This window comes from Tupaia chinensis, unplaced genomic scaffold (assembly GCF_000334495.1).
Source record: "Tupaia chinensis unplaced genomic scaffold, TupChi_1.0 Scaffold000090_1, whole genome shotgun sequence".
In the NCBI taxonomy this organism is placed as follows: Eukaryota; Metazoa; Chordata; class Mammalia; order Scandentia; family Tupaiidae; genus Tupaia; species Tupaia belangeri.
This window is the reverse complement of record NW_006159552.1, coordinates 2,452,144-2,466,856: the sequence shown is the minus strand read 5'-3', so window position 1 is coordinate 2,466,856 and position 14,713 is coordinate 2,452,144. Positions and strand designations below refer to the sequence as shown.

Sequence of the window (14,713 nt, the reverse complement as noted above, 5' to 3'; positions counted from 1 at the left end):
TATATATATATATATATACACATATATATACATACACACACACACATATATATATACACACACATATATATGAAAGTAGAAATGGAATATTATTGATGATAACGTGCATGATTAAGCCACTATGCAGTTTATTCTAGATGGGAAACCACATTTAGTATACTGTGATGATGCTCAGGGAATGAATGTAAATTAATTTAAAAAAAAAAGTTTCAGGAGGAAAAAAAACCCACTAATACTGTTCTTATCGAAATTTTAAAAAAATGTGTATTTGATGACTGCAGTAAGCTATATAGCCCCAACTAGGTGCTACTTTATAATATGTTCATTCTACTCACTGAGGTTTATGCCTAAAGTCAGACTTGGGTTCATGTATGTGTATATATCAGTTGCACTTACTATTGAAAACATTTAGATGAATTAAGATCTTTAGTGACTCAATAAAATATGGGGGGAAAAAGACACAAAAAGCAACCATAGATACCAGAGACAGTGTGGGAGGAGGGTGGGAAATAGCAGAGGGTGAGGGATAGGGAATCAAGGATGGCAAAAAAAAGAAAGCAAAATATATAACACATAAGAAATGGAAAAATTATTTGTTGATAACGCATATGTTGATGTGCTTGATTGAGCCAATATACAGTGTGTTCTGGATGGAAAATTCATTTTGTATGCTGTAATGATGCATAGTGAATTAATGTATAAAAGTAAATTTAAAGAAAAGGAAAAACAAAAACGAACAAACAAAAGTGGTGTCCCAGTGATAGAATGAAATGCTATGTAACCGTTTAAAAGCTGTACTGGGGAACCAGCAGTTAGCATAATGGCTATGTCGCTGGACTCCCACATAGTCGACCGCGGTTCTAGTCCCAGACCCACTGGCTTAAACTCACGCCAGGCGCGTGTGTGTGCATGCCCAAGATCCCGAGAGGGGAATGGAGGAGAAGGGATTGCGGCGTGACCATCCCCCCTTGGGGATGATTTCTCGCTTTCTGTCTCTCTGTCTCTCTCTGTCTATCTGGCGAGTGCACGTGCCCTATAGTGAAAACCTCTCCAAAATAATAATAATAATAATAAATAAATAAATAAATAAAATAAAAAAACAAAAGCTGTACTGTATACAGGTAATTATGTCATGAGGAAATGGTCCTTACCTTGTTGAGTGAAAAGGCAGCTTTCAAAACAATGTGACGAGTTTTTACATTTTATGGAATTTATGCATGAAGTTTTTTTTAAAGCACAGTCAACAGGATAAATTATATCTCTGAGCATTGGGATTATGGGGATTTTCATTTTCTTATGTGTGTGTATGAGTATGTATGTGTTTGTATTTTTTTTCTTTTCTTTTTTTTTTTTTTTTGAGAGGTTTTTTGCTATAGGGCGCGTGTGCTCACCAGAAAGACAGAGACAGAGAGAGACAAAGAAACAGAAAGCAAGAAATCACCCTCCAAGGGGGATGGCCACGCCACAATCCCTTCTCCATTCTCCTCTTGGGACCTTGGGCATGCATGCACATGCTCCCGGCGTGAGTTTAAACCACCGGATTCCAGGACTAGAACCGCGGTCAACTACATGGGAGTTCAGTGACATAGCCATTACGCTAACTGCTGGTCCCTGTGTTTTTATTTTTAAAAATTTCTCCAGTGACCACATATTCTGTTACGAGAAGGTGACAAAAGCACAAATATAACATGTCTAAGTTAACATGCCCCTTTAAATTTGGGGAATGGTTTTCCAGTTTCTCGGGCTGCTGTGTGAGATCTCTCAGGCAGGTGTTTTTGGGGGCTTAGGAGTCACAGGCGCCAGGGCTCAGAGCCTCAGGCCTCTCTCTCCCTGTCGTGCAGACCTTGTCTCAGGTTCATCTTTTTCCCTGACATTCCTTGGGCTATCTTGCCATTCTCATCTTTTCTCTGGGATGAGAATGGAGTCTCTGCTCCCCCAAGCTCTAACACCTCCAGTGAACCCTCTGGATTTCTGACTGACTGCCCCATGCAGGGACAAGCAGTGGCCTGTGGTTCTCCCTCCACCACCCCACACTGCCGTCTCCAACAAAGGGCCCCCTCTCCCCTCATGCCTGTTAACCCCTAGAGTCTCCCTCTTTACTTTTGGCCTTACGTTTTGTCCTCAGGCTAAGGTCAACACTGGTTGCTTAGAAACAGGAAGGATAGAGGGACCAGCAGTTAGCGTAATGGCTATGTCGCTGGACTCCCACGTAGTCTACTGCGGTTCGTGTCCTGGGTCCGGGTGGCTTAAACTCACACCGGGCGCGTGTGCGTGCGTGCCCAAGATCCCAAGAAGAGAATAGAGGAGAAGGGATTGCGGCGTGGCCATCCCCCCTGGTGGGTGATTTCTCACTTTCTGTCTCTCTGTCTCTCTCTCTCTCTGTCTGGCGAGCACACGCACCCTATAGCAAAAACCTCTAAAAAATGAGGTACTGGAAAAGAAAGATAAATCAGATGCAGAAAATGAGGTAAAGGAAGGAAGCAACAACAACAACAAAAAGGCGATGAGGGTGAGGACACTGCAGAACAGGAGTGTGATGGAGAGCGAGAAGAGGAAAATGACTGCATTAACGCATACTTTGAAGATGGAGATGATTTCGGTACAGTGACGACAGCACGGATGAAGAAATCTGTTAGCCATGACATTTCTTTATTTTATGCTACAGCTTCTAAACATTTGGGACAGACATGTTTTCTGGTTTTTCTTCTAAGAAGGATCAAGTACTTTATTTTCGTTCCTGATTCTTTGGATAAATATTTGTTTCCACAATACTGAGAACCACTTTGAGTTTACCACCTTATAAATTAGTCTCTGACATTCTGACATTCCTGTTGTGCCTCTATCATCCATCCTATGTACATTTGTGGATTTTTAAAAAATATTACTTGGATTCAAATGTCCCCAAAGAATTTTTGCATCTTTTATTCTCTGTATTCATACTTAAGTCATTCGTGTCTAATTGTGGATCTTTTGTAAAACTCTCACTAGTCATGATAGGTTTCTATAAATCTGGAAATTGATTTCATAGAGCACATGAAACACGTTAAAAACACAGAAACTTGAAAATAGTTTTATTTACTTTACGTAGCGTGTTCTGTACTAGAAGATTATGAATACATCAACCGGGACCAGCAGTTGGCGTAATGGCTATGTCGCTGGACTCCCATGTAACCGACCATGGTTTGAGTCCTGGACCTAGTAGCTTAAACTCACGCCGGGTGCATGTGTGTGCATGCCCAAGACCCCAAGAGGAGAATGGAGGAGAAGGGATTGCAGCTTGGCCATCCCCTCTCGGGGGTGATTTCTCGCTTTCTGTCTCTCTGTCTCTGTCTTTCTGGCGAATGCATGCATCCTATAGCAAAAACCTCTCCCCCCAAAATAGAATACATCAACCTACCTGAGCTCACCCACACAGATTAAGAATGTATATCCAGAGGAAATTGCCACTCTGAGATATATAAATCTCACTGCTCCTATCTCAGTAGTACGAAGAGTCTTTCATGAGGAACCAATATTATAAATACTTGAATTTGAAGCTAACCTCATATCATTTGTGAAATGGTCATCTCACTGCAGTAAATCTTCCATCTTTGAATAGTTGGGCTTATGAATAATTAGACTGAGGTGGCTTATTTAAATTTGCATTTTAAGTGTAGAATAAATTCTGGTCTTTCAGATCTCACCAGAGAATCCATGAGCATGAACTCTGAGGTGTAGAGGCCTCTGTTCTGTTTCACAGGACTTATCAACTATACAATCAATTTACATAATCATGTCAAATGAACTTGGGTTATTTTAAAATTAAGATTATTTTCTGCTCAACTTAAAGCTAGCTCTCCTGCCTTTTTATATGGGGGGGGGGGGACCATGAAAATGTGGGGGGGGGGGTACCATGAAAACCTCAGCCGCCAAAGACTCATAAATGCCAGATAATTTTTTTAAATTCATATGATGTATTAATTAGTCAAAAATTGACTAATATTACCCACCAGAAGAAATAATGAAAATGTATTTTTCACCTTTGGGAGAATTACCAGCTGATACCCTCTAACCTGAGAATCAGAGCCCTAGATTCTGTTTCTACTTTTATTAAACTCCACTTGGAAACTGAACTTGGCTGAGTTTCTGTGCCTTAGTTTCTCAACTCGTAAACCACTTTCTGTGAAAACCGTTTAAACATCAACACCAAAATTTGCCATATGTATTCATTCTTACCCGGTAGAAATGATTGCTTCTTCAATTTGGTTTTCACCCTCTGAAAAATTACAGCTTAGGAAGTTATCTGAAAGCCAGCTAGTGTCGTGATTGGGGTGGCTGGATCCCACATGACCGAGCTCAGGTTAGAGTCCTGGACCCGGCAGCTTGAGAAATGCTGGGTGCTTGTGCGTGTCCAAAATCCCAAAAGGATAAAAGGAGACAAGAATGGCTGTGTGACTGTGGGAAGCTGCGCACCAGTGAGTCTGCCGAGGTTTCTCAGAGAGCAAATAATTACCATGATTGGTTCCCTTCCAAAACCCTGACCTTCGAAACCTTGCTCTGATTGGCCACTAGAATCCCTCAAATTTGCATATCTGGCACCTCATGATTGGTCCAAAAGCAACCAATCATAACCCACCACTAACAACCAATCACAGCCCACCGTTTACAACCCACCAGAGTGTATATAACCAGGATGCCTGGCCCACAGTAGCCAGACGACGACAACGACGACCAGGAAGACGACAACTGAAGAGCCTGAAGAGCTGAAACACCGCGCAGTCTCCAGACGACCCTGAAGATCCTGAAGAGCTGACACTGCATCGTCTCCAGACGACCTGGGAGACCCTGAAGAGCTGTAACACTACATCGTCTCCGGACGACCCTGAAGAGCTGTGACACCGCGTCGTCTCCGTGCTGCTCACAGTAGACGACGCGACCCTTAAGAGCTGTGACACTGCGTCGTCTCTCTGCTGTACCGTGCTGCCCACAATAAACAGACGACACTGTCGTCTCCGTGCTGTAACACTACGCCGCTTGTCCCGGCTCTCACTCCTTCACTCAGGAAACCTGTTCGGCTGTCCCCCCGGGTCGGGACATGTGACCATCCTCTACGGAGAGATTTGCTCACTTTCTTTCTCTCATGAGTGCATGTGAACTCTAACAACAACAACAAAAAATTATTTTAAAATCTGAAAACAGTTTTGAGAAACAAACAATTTTTCCTCATAAGAGATATTGCAATCTGATTTTCCCATCCTGCATTTGTGGGAAACAGTGAAAAAACTTTGTATCATCTGTGCCATTGTGCAACATGACTTTCTCAGGAAAAAGTCACTTTGAATAGCAATATCTTTTGTTTTTTGTTTGCATTTTTTTTTTGAGAGGTTTTTTGTTTTTTGGTGTTTTTTTTTTTTTTTCCCCCATAGGGTGCGTGTGCTCGCCAGACAGAGAGAGACCGAAACAGAAAGCGAAAATTCACCCCCCAGGGGATGGCCACACCACAATCCCTTCTCCTCCATTCTCCTCTCGGGATCTTGGGCATGCATGCACACGCGCCCAGTGTGAGTTTTAAGCCACTGGGTCCGGGACATGAACCGCGGTCGACTACATGGGAGTCCAGCGACGTAGCCATTATGCTAACTGTTGGTCCCGTGAGGACCTATCTTACTAGGTTAGTGCTGTGTTGATTATATGTGAATCACTTCTTGTTTAAAGGTATATGAAAAATTTTTAAGATTTTTTTAGGTAGGAAACATGGGGTAAATCTAGAGACTTCTCAGAGTTTTCAGCAATAACGGGCAACTAAATTTGTCATTTGACATTGATTATTAATATAGGTGTTTTATCTCTCACACCTCTTTAGGACTGGAGCCAAATACCACTTAGTTCATAGAAAACAGATATGGCTTATTACCTGTTGATGATGACATGTATAGAATTCTCAACTGGATTGGTATGAGAAGTATTTCATGATGGGTCAAGTCTTTTTACAAGCAAAATGAGAAACAGTGATTGACTGTTTAAAAAAATAATTGGAATAATAATGATAATGATTGGGAAAAACAATGAAAAGAATTGAATGATGAAGTGGGGAGATTAATGTCTCTGTATTGACTGACATGCATGGTATTCCCTTTTTGAAAAAGCAATGTAATACACTGTAAAGTTATATGTGATTCAATGTAATATAAACAAGACTATGATAATAATAAGTAAATAAATAAATAAATAAAACTTATCTGTTCAGTTCTGTTTACTTGCTATATGTGAAGGATAGCTATATGAATCAGGTAAATACGCTGAAAGTGAAGGTATTTCTTTTCCTAGCTTTTAATTGGACTTTTTTTGTTTTTGTCTTTATAGGGGAGCCCTTTGGGGCAAGGGCTTACTCTGACTGAGAAGCCCCAGTGAACTCCTTTAAATGCATCCTTTCCCACCCTGGAAGGTCTTTCATAGAATTTTAAAATATACTAATTATGAGAACAGGCAGAATTTACAGGTTGCTTTACTAGCATGAATCTTCTTTACCTTGGTTAATATCTGAAACTGTGCGGGGCTAGCAGGTGGCTTGGTGGTTAAGGGTGCTGGACTCCCACATGGCCAACTGCAGTTCAAGTCCCGGACGTGGTGGCTTGCTTTCGCACTTTCCATCTTTCTCTCTCTGTCCCTATCTGGTCAAATTAAAATAAAATAAAGTTAAATAAAATAATTTTAAAATAATATCTGAAACTATGAAGTTAGTTCATAGAGAGGTAAATGTTATTTTGCAGAGATAATCTCTTATATGAAAAAAAAATGCTCGTTGGTGAAGTGTCTTTAAAATTGCTAAACAAGCAAACGTATTTGGTTGCTATAATGCTTATTTTTCTGTATTTGCTTACACATTAAATTCTTACCAAAAAAAGAGAAAGAGAGAGTGAGAAAGCAATACATTTGTGAAATGGTCATCCCACTGCAGTAACAGTCTTTGAATAGTTGGGTTTACGAAAATTCAGAGGGCTACAGAGAAGGGAAGTACCTGAGGGTGGTATGATTAGTGTCTGATTGAGTTTCCTGAGGTCAAAAGATGGAGACAAGGCCATAGAGGATTTGATAAGAGTTTGCTATGGGAGGGTGACTTACAGACTGGGACATGTATCAGTGGAGGTTGGCTCTCCCTAGGGCAGCAAGTTCCACCTCTCTCCCATGAGCTGCGATGCCTCAGGCCCCAGCGCTGCAGCCCCCTCTCCTACTGCTGCCATTGTGGCTGCTTCTGCTCCTCCACCCACCTTCCCCCAATAAATGGTGCTCTACCCTCCCAAGCCAGCAGTAACCTTTGAGGAGCTCACGGATCAAGGAAGGTGAGAATATGCAGGAATTAGAAGATCAAAGGCTGTGTTCTGTAAAGGGTCTGGGCTCTGAATGACTGCTCAGGGCAATACCCTGGGAATGCAGTGGGAGGGTGGAAGGGCACGTAAATGACGTAAAGTAAATGACGTAAATGACGTAGATGGCCTCAGTGCGTCAGCGCAGTCTGTCAGTGTGGTTCACTTTCACTCCCAACTAGCAATTGTCAGGGAACGGGCCTAATGCCAGCTGGCCCTACCCCTCTCTCACTGTCTTCCTGCCCTGAAACTCTTTTGTGCTTTAGTTTCTTCTGTAAAATGTCTGGAGCATTAACAGTGCTATAGAAATATATTGCCTATTCTTATTATAACCATGGTATTCATTGTTTAAGTTCCTTTGAGAGCAGGGATGGTATCTTCTTAAATTTTAGTCACACACACACGCACACACACACACACACAGACATCTATGTACTGCCTTCAAAATTTTTGTTTACAATTATCTATCAAATTAAAATTTATGCTGACAATTATTTATTTACTATACTATCATCTACAAGGCTATTTCAACAGAGTTAAATTATTATGAGTCTACTTTGGTGCAAAAAATGTTGAAATCCACGAAGTTTTCTTAATACCCACTTTCCGTGAATTTTTGGATGACCTGTTGTATTTAAAATGTTACTTCTTTTAAAGGTATTGGTATTCTCTTAAAACTTCTAGGTTGGCTTACCTTTTAACTTAAATATCTACTTTAGCATCATGCTAAGTGATAAAAATTTCTAAAACCACAAGTTTGATGTGCCTGGGATATATCTATTATTTAGTCATTATTTAAAGTCAGTCATAATGATTGAAATGAAAATGTTCATTTAAAACTTTCTCCAGCTTTTCCATCCGAGCAGGCACCTGTGGCGGCGGCGTTGGGCAGCTACGGCCAAAATTAAGGTTTGGGATTTGTGCAGCAAAGAGAAACAGGAGCTGTTGAAACAGCTGGACGACCTGAAGGTAGAGCTGTCCCAGCTGCAGGTCACCAAAGTGACAGGCAGCGCTGCATCCATGTTGTCCAAGATCCGAGTTGTCCGCAAATCCATTGCCCGTGTTCTCACCGTCATTAACCAGACTCAGAAAGAAAACCTCAGGAAATTCTACAAGGGCAAGAAATACAATTTCCTGGACCTGCGGCCCAAGAAGACCCATGCCATGCGTTGTCGGCTCAACAAGCACGAGGAAAGCCCGAAGACCAAGAAGCAGCAGCTGAAGGAGTGGTGTACCCGCTGCTCAAGTTCTCGGTCAAGGCTTGAGCGCGGGTCTCAATAAAACGCAGAACTAGCTGGAAAAAAAAAAAAAGAAAAGAAAAATTAAAATAATAAAATAAAACCTTCTCCATACAATCTGTGACAAGTACACTACCATTCCTTGGGGAGCCCTCCAATTCCTCTCTGTCCCCAAAATGCCAAGCACAGTGCTTTGTAGGCATGGTAGTTATCAAAAATGAACAGAAAATTCAATTAAGAATTAATTTCTTGGGGCCAGAAGGTGGCATGGAGGTTAAGGAGGCTGGACCCCACATGGCTGACTTGGCAGTTTGAGTCCTGGACCCAGCGTCTTGAAAATCACTCCAGGCATGTAGATGGATGTCCATGCCCCAAACCCTGAGAGGAGAACAGTGAAGAAAGGATCTCAGTCAATCACTATTTTTTTTTTTTTGAGAGGTTTTTTTCGCTATAGGGCGTGTGCACTCGCCAGACAGACAGAGAGAGACATAGAGACAGAAGGCGAGAAATCACCCCCCAGGGGGGATGGTCACGCCGCAATCTCTTCTCCTCCATTCTCCTCTCGGGATCTTGGGCACACACACACACGCGCCTGGCATAAGTTTTAAGCCACCGGGTCCGGGACGCGAACCGTGGTCGACTACGTGGGAGTCCAGCGACATAGCCATTACGCTAACTGCTGGTTCCCAGTCAATCACTATTTCTCAGTGATACAATGTAATATAGACAAGATTATGATGATAATAAATTTTAAAAAATTAAATAAATAAAAAGAAAAGATCGCAGTATAGCTATATCCCCCAAAGGGGAGTGGTTCTTACTTTCCCTCTCTCTGTATCTCTCTGGTAGGCATGCATGCCCTATAGCACAAAACAAAACAAAAAAATAAACAAAAATAAAAACAAGAATTGATTTCTTGTTTGACTTCATAAGAGATATTTTCCATTTTTACCCTGTAACTTTCATTAGTAATGATATCACATATTGATGAAAACAATACAATTAAGTTTCTTTTTTCACAAAGAAAAAATCCTTTGAAAGAAGTTTTAAGGATTCAATTTGCAGAAATGAAAGATGAAAATATTAAAGAGAATCCCTCTCCTGAATGGCCATGCCTATCTTTACCTCATGGAGCCTTAGAGCACCTGCTAACCGCCTTCATCTCCTACTGTCTGGCAGGCTCAGAATGGTCAAGTTATCAAGAAGGAGGAGGTGGGACCAGTAGTTAGCATAATGGCTATGTCGCTGGGCTCCCATGTAGTCGACCGCGGTTCGAGTCCCAGGTGCGTGTGCATGCGTACCCAAGATCCTGAGAGGAGAATGGAGGAGAAGGGATTGCGGCCTGGCTATCCCCCCCCACCCGGGGGGGGATTTCTCACTTTCTGTCTCTCTGTCTCTCTCTGTCTTTCTGGCAAGCGCACACACCCTGTAGCAAAAACCTCTCCAAAAAAAGAAAAGGGAGGCCGAGCGAGGCGCCCTCGGCGCTGGCGGGCGGAGAAGGCCCTGCGCCGGCCCCACCCCGGCCCGGCCCCCACCACCCCCGGGACCGCGCCAAGCAAGGCGGCGGGAGGTGGGCCCCCCACCCAGGGCTCTGCCCGGTGTTCAGCTGCCTCTCCCGGCCGGCATGTGGATGTGGCCTTTGGACCAGCAAGCTGAAGCCGAAAACAAGGATTGAGAACTTGCAACTGTAAGCAACAGGAAGAAACTTTACCTGTCTTAAAGGAGTTTAGAAATATATTATATAGAAGGACTTCCTCTAACTATGGACAGTGAGAAGATGATGGTTACCAGCCCTGCATTGCCTCAGGGAAGAACAGGAACCACTCTACCATTCTTGAGGAAGCCAGATACCCGAGGATAGCTCACGCTGTAGAGCCCCACAGCACCATTCCTACAATGGCGGATCCGCACGAGACCCACCCTTGATCCAAGATTGAATGGAATCTATGATCCCTATTGTTGAAAACTTTAAACTTGTGGCCCTTCTCCCTTTACTTGCAGGTATCACATTTTCAATGGTTCCCCTGGAAGACAACTGTATATAGCAGAGATAGTGTAATGGGAGAGGGGGAAAGGGCAGAGGGTCAAAGATAGGATAAAAAACATATATGTATGTATACATTGTATGAAAGTAGAAATGGAATATTATTGATGATAACATGCTTGATTAAGTCACTATGTAGTTTGTCCTAGATGGGAAACTACATTTAGAATGTTGTGATGATGCTCAGGGAATGAGTGTTAGGTAATCATGGTAAAAAAGAAAAAAGAAAGGAGGAAGGTATGGAGGGCAACCATGGATGCCAGGGAAAAAGGGGGGGGAAAGTGGGACATAGCAGAGGGTGGGGGATGGGGAATCAGGGATGGCAAGACAAAGGGCAAGGTATGCAGGACATAAGAATTGGAAAATTATTTGCTGAGAACATATATGTGGATGTACTTGATTGAGACAATGCACAGTGTATTTTGGATGGAAAATTCATTTGTGTGTTGTGATGGTGTAAAGTGAATTAATAAATTAAAAAAATTAAAAATTAAAAAAATAAAAAAAAAGAAAAGGAAAAAAAAAAAAAGGAGGAGTTGACTCTAGTAAACTTTCTATTTTACCAATCCTAAATCTCCAATAAGCAGATCCTTCTTTAAAATCTGCTGACTAGATCCCTGTCTACATTCTCATAGCTTTGTCAGGAAGCTCTGTCTTCCTTCTGGATAAGACACTTAAGGATAAGAAAGGCTTTCAACCAGTTCATAAATGGATTTGCATTTATTTTCAGATGGCTAAAACATGACTTTTCTCTATAAATGACTATACATGGGAGCCTTTTCCTGGCAAGAAAGACCAAGAAATGTAGACATGAAAACTGAAACACTCAATCGAGAAGAGTTCAAACATCACAGTCATCCCTGTGGCCTGTTCGCCTGGGCGGCCTTGCCCGGGCCTTACTCACTGCCACCATTTCACTGCCACATCACCCAATGCTTGGAAGATCTGTGAGGCAGCCCAATGGGCTGCTTCCAACACACTCATACTCATAATAATGGCAAGGCACAGTTGGGTTTTTCTGACATTTGGGACCCTGGTCATCATACACAACACTGAGCTTTTAAAAATGCTTAGGTTGAGATAAAAAATGTATTTAGAAGAAGCAGAGTGAATGAAGTCCTCCCTATATGAACTGTGCTACTGACCCAGCCCCTTCACTTGTGTTATTCTTAGTCCCATCTGTGCTGGGCGTGTGCTCTGCTCACAGACAAGCATGGCCTTCATGCCCTCCTACTCCTCATCCCAGCTTCTTCCTTTGCCTTCAAGAGACAGCATGTGGCTCAAGTCACCACCTACTCTTTAGGATGAAGGCGGAGGTATCTCAGAATGCCCTTTGGGAACACAGAAGGAAAACCCAGCTCTTTGACACAAGGTTGAGAATGGAAAAAGGATTTGCATCACCAGAAAGTCTAAATGAGAACTGGGTAGATCCTGAATGGTTGGAAGGCAGATTTTGGTCCAAGAGATGTCAGGGAGGCATGGTCAAAGGCCACTGAAAGGCAGTGTGTGGGATGCAGAATGGAGTGGCCGTTGGGCAAGGTTTGGGGGTAGAGCAAGAGACATGAAAGGCAAACGCTGTCCTTCCCATTTTGTGACCTGAGTTCTGTGAAACTCCTCGCATTTGCCATTGGCACAGTGTCACAGACATGGAAGCTGGGACTGGTAATGATTAAGACCCTGCTAGGCTCTGCATCCCACCTACTCCCTGCACAGTAGCCCCTCGGTGCACCCCTAGGGGATCCTCAAGAGGGTAGAAGGATGTTGAAGGGTGTGTGTGAGGGACACAGGACATAGATAGTGGGGAATTCTGTGCAGTTTTGCTTACCTGCCATGACCCAGAAGGTCTCCCAGGGCTCACCTAGTTGCAGGCTTGAACTAGTGCATGAACCACCCGCCTTTTCCTGGTAAGCCCAGTCCTGAAGGATGAATAACGGCTTTGCAATTAGAACCCAGCACCAGCAAAAAAAAAAAAAAAAAAAAAAAAAAGCAAAAGCTCTGGTCAGGGGAAAAACGAACCTTTACTCATTTGATGACTGAGGTCTTGGGGCTCTCCCACTGGGCTTTGCATCATGTGGTCTCTGCTTTTCAGGCTGCAAGAGGCCAAAGTGCAGGTACTGGTGAGCTCAGGAGCAGGAACGTTCTCTGCCCTGGCCAGTTGAACAAAGTGCCTCTTTAGTCAAGAGATGCTAGTTTTTTTTCTTTCTTTCTTTCTTTCTTTGTAGCTGTGGTCACTGTTCCCATTCTGGTGTGCTCAGGTGTCTGGGAGTCAGCAAGCCTGCTCCTGCTGGATGGGGAGCTCTTCAGTCTCCTTCCTGTTGTGCAGCTTCCCAAGCTGGGAGCTCTATCTTCTGTCATCCACCTACCACCTGTTTGGCAATAAACCTTCACTCCTGAAAGGCTGGGAACTTACAGGGGAGGGCAATATGCAACAGCCCTTAGAGAGGGCAAAGGAGTGGAGAGGCATTCAGAAGACTGACTCCTCCATGGGTACTGAGAACTAGTACTTTCAGGGACCAAGAGTGATGAAGATTTTCTGCTGAGATTTCACTCTCCGGATCCCATTCTTAAGTGGTAGGGCCCCCTCAATCCTTCTCTCTGTCTCTCTCTCTTTCTCTGTCTGTCTTTTTTTTTAATTTTTATTTTTTTAAATGTTTTTAGGTATTTTCTTGTCTTTCAGATCTTCCTTTATCTTGCTAATAACCCCCCCTTCCCCCTCCCATTTAAGAGAGGCAAAAGGGCAGGCCTTCATAAGAAGACTGACTCCTCCATTGGAGCTGAGAGCTAATTCACGCGCCGAGTGGTTTTCATTTTTTGCTTTTTTTTAAATGCATCTCTGTTAGCTTTGTCACTGTGAATATTCTAAATTCTTTTTTTTTCTTTTCTTTGGAGAGGTTTTTGCTATAGGGTGCATGCATTCGCCAGAAAGACAGAGAGAAAGAGAGACAAAAAGCGAGAAATCACCCCCCAGGGAGGATGGCCACACCACAATCCCTTCTCCTCCATTCTCCTCTCGGGATCTTGGGCACATAAGCATCCAGCAAGAGTTTAAGCCTCTGGGTCTGGGACTCAAACCATGGTCAACTACATGGGAGTTGACATAGCCATTATGTCAACTGCTGGTCCCAATTTTTTGCTTTTTAAAAAGAAAATAATTTTTCTTTTTTTTAAATGTATTTTTCTCTTTCTCTGTTTTCTTATCCTTTTTCTTTTACCTTCATCGCTTTGCTGCTCAGTCTCTGTGCACTGAGTGTCTAGACAGGTCTAAGTGCACCGTAGTCAAACATCCAAATACTATTAGTGCCAACATATTCCTCAATTCCCCTGCATCTGCCACACAAAGGGAGAGAAACAGAATAACGAAGAGATTGCAGATCACCTCCTCCTGCCTGCGTCTAAGCACTCAGATTGAACTTCTAGAAATTAGGAAGAAATATATAACCTATCAGATGACTAGAAATCACCTCAGAGGCACAAGAAATATGAGAAACTAAGAAAACACCTCTCCCACAAGGGAAAAGAATAATTCCTCCTCATCCATAGACAGTTCAATGAAACTCAAAAAAATGTCTGATAAAGAATTTAGAATATTGGAACCAACAGTTAGCGTAATGGCTATGTCACTGGACTCCCATGTAGTCGACCGCAGTTCGAGTCCCTGACCCGGTGGCTTAAACTCCACGCCGGGTGCGTGTGTGTGCGTGCCCAAGATCCCAAGAGGAGGATGGAGGAAAAGGGATTGTGGCATGGCCAACCCCCCTGGGGGGTGACTTCTTGCTTTCTGTCTCTCTGTCTCTCTCTGTCTTTCTGGCCAGCGCACGTGCCCTATAACAAAAACCTCTCAGGAACCAGCAGTTAGCGTAGTGGCTATGTCGCTGGACTCCCACGTAGTCGACCGCGGTTCGCGTCTCGGACCCGGTGGCTTAGATCTCACGCCGGGCGCGTGTGCGTGCGTGCCCAAGATCCCGAGAGGAGAATGGAGGAGAAGGGATTGCAGCGTGACCATCCCCCCGGGGGGTGATTTCTCACTTTCTGTCTCTATCTCTCTCTGTCTGTCTGGCGAGCGCATGCGCCCTATGGCGGAAAAAAAA

General features: G+C 43.3%; 1 pseudogene; it reads left to right on the top strand.

Moving 5' to 3' along the window:
* The first annotated feature begins 2,503 nt into the window (after positions 1 to 2,503).
* Positions 2,504 to 8,608, top strand: LOC102486103 (60S ribosomal protein L35 pseudogene; annotated as a pseudogene).
* The last annotated feature ends 6,105 nt before the right edge of the window (positions 8,609 to 14,713 follow it).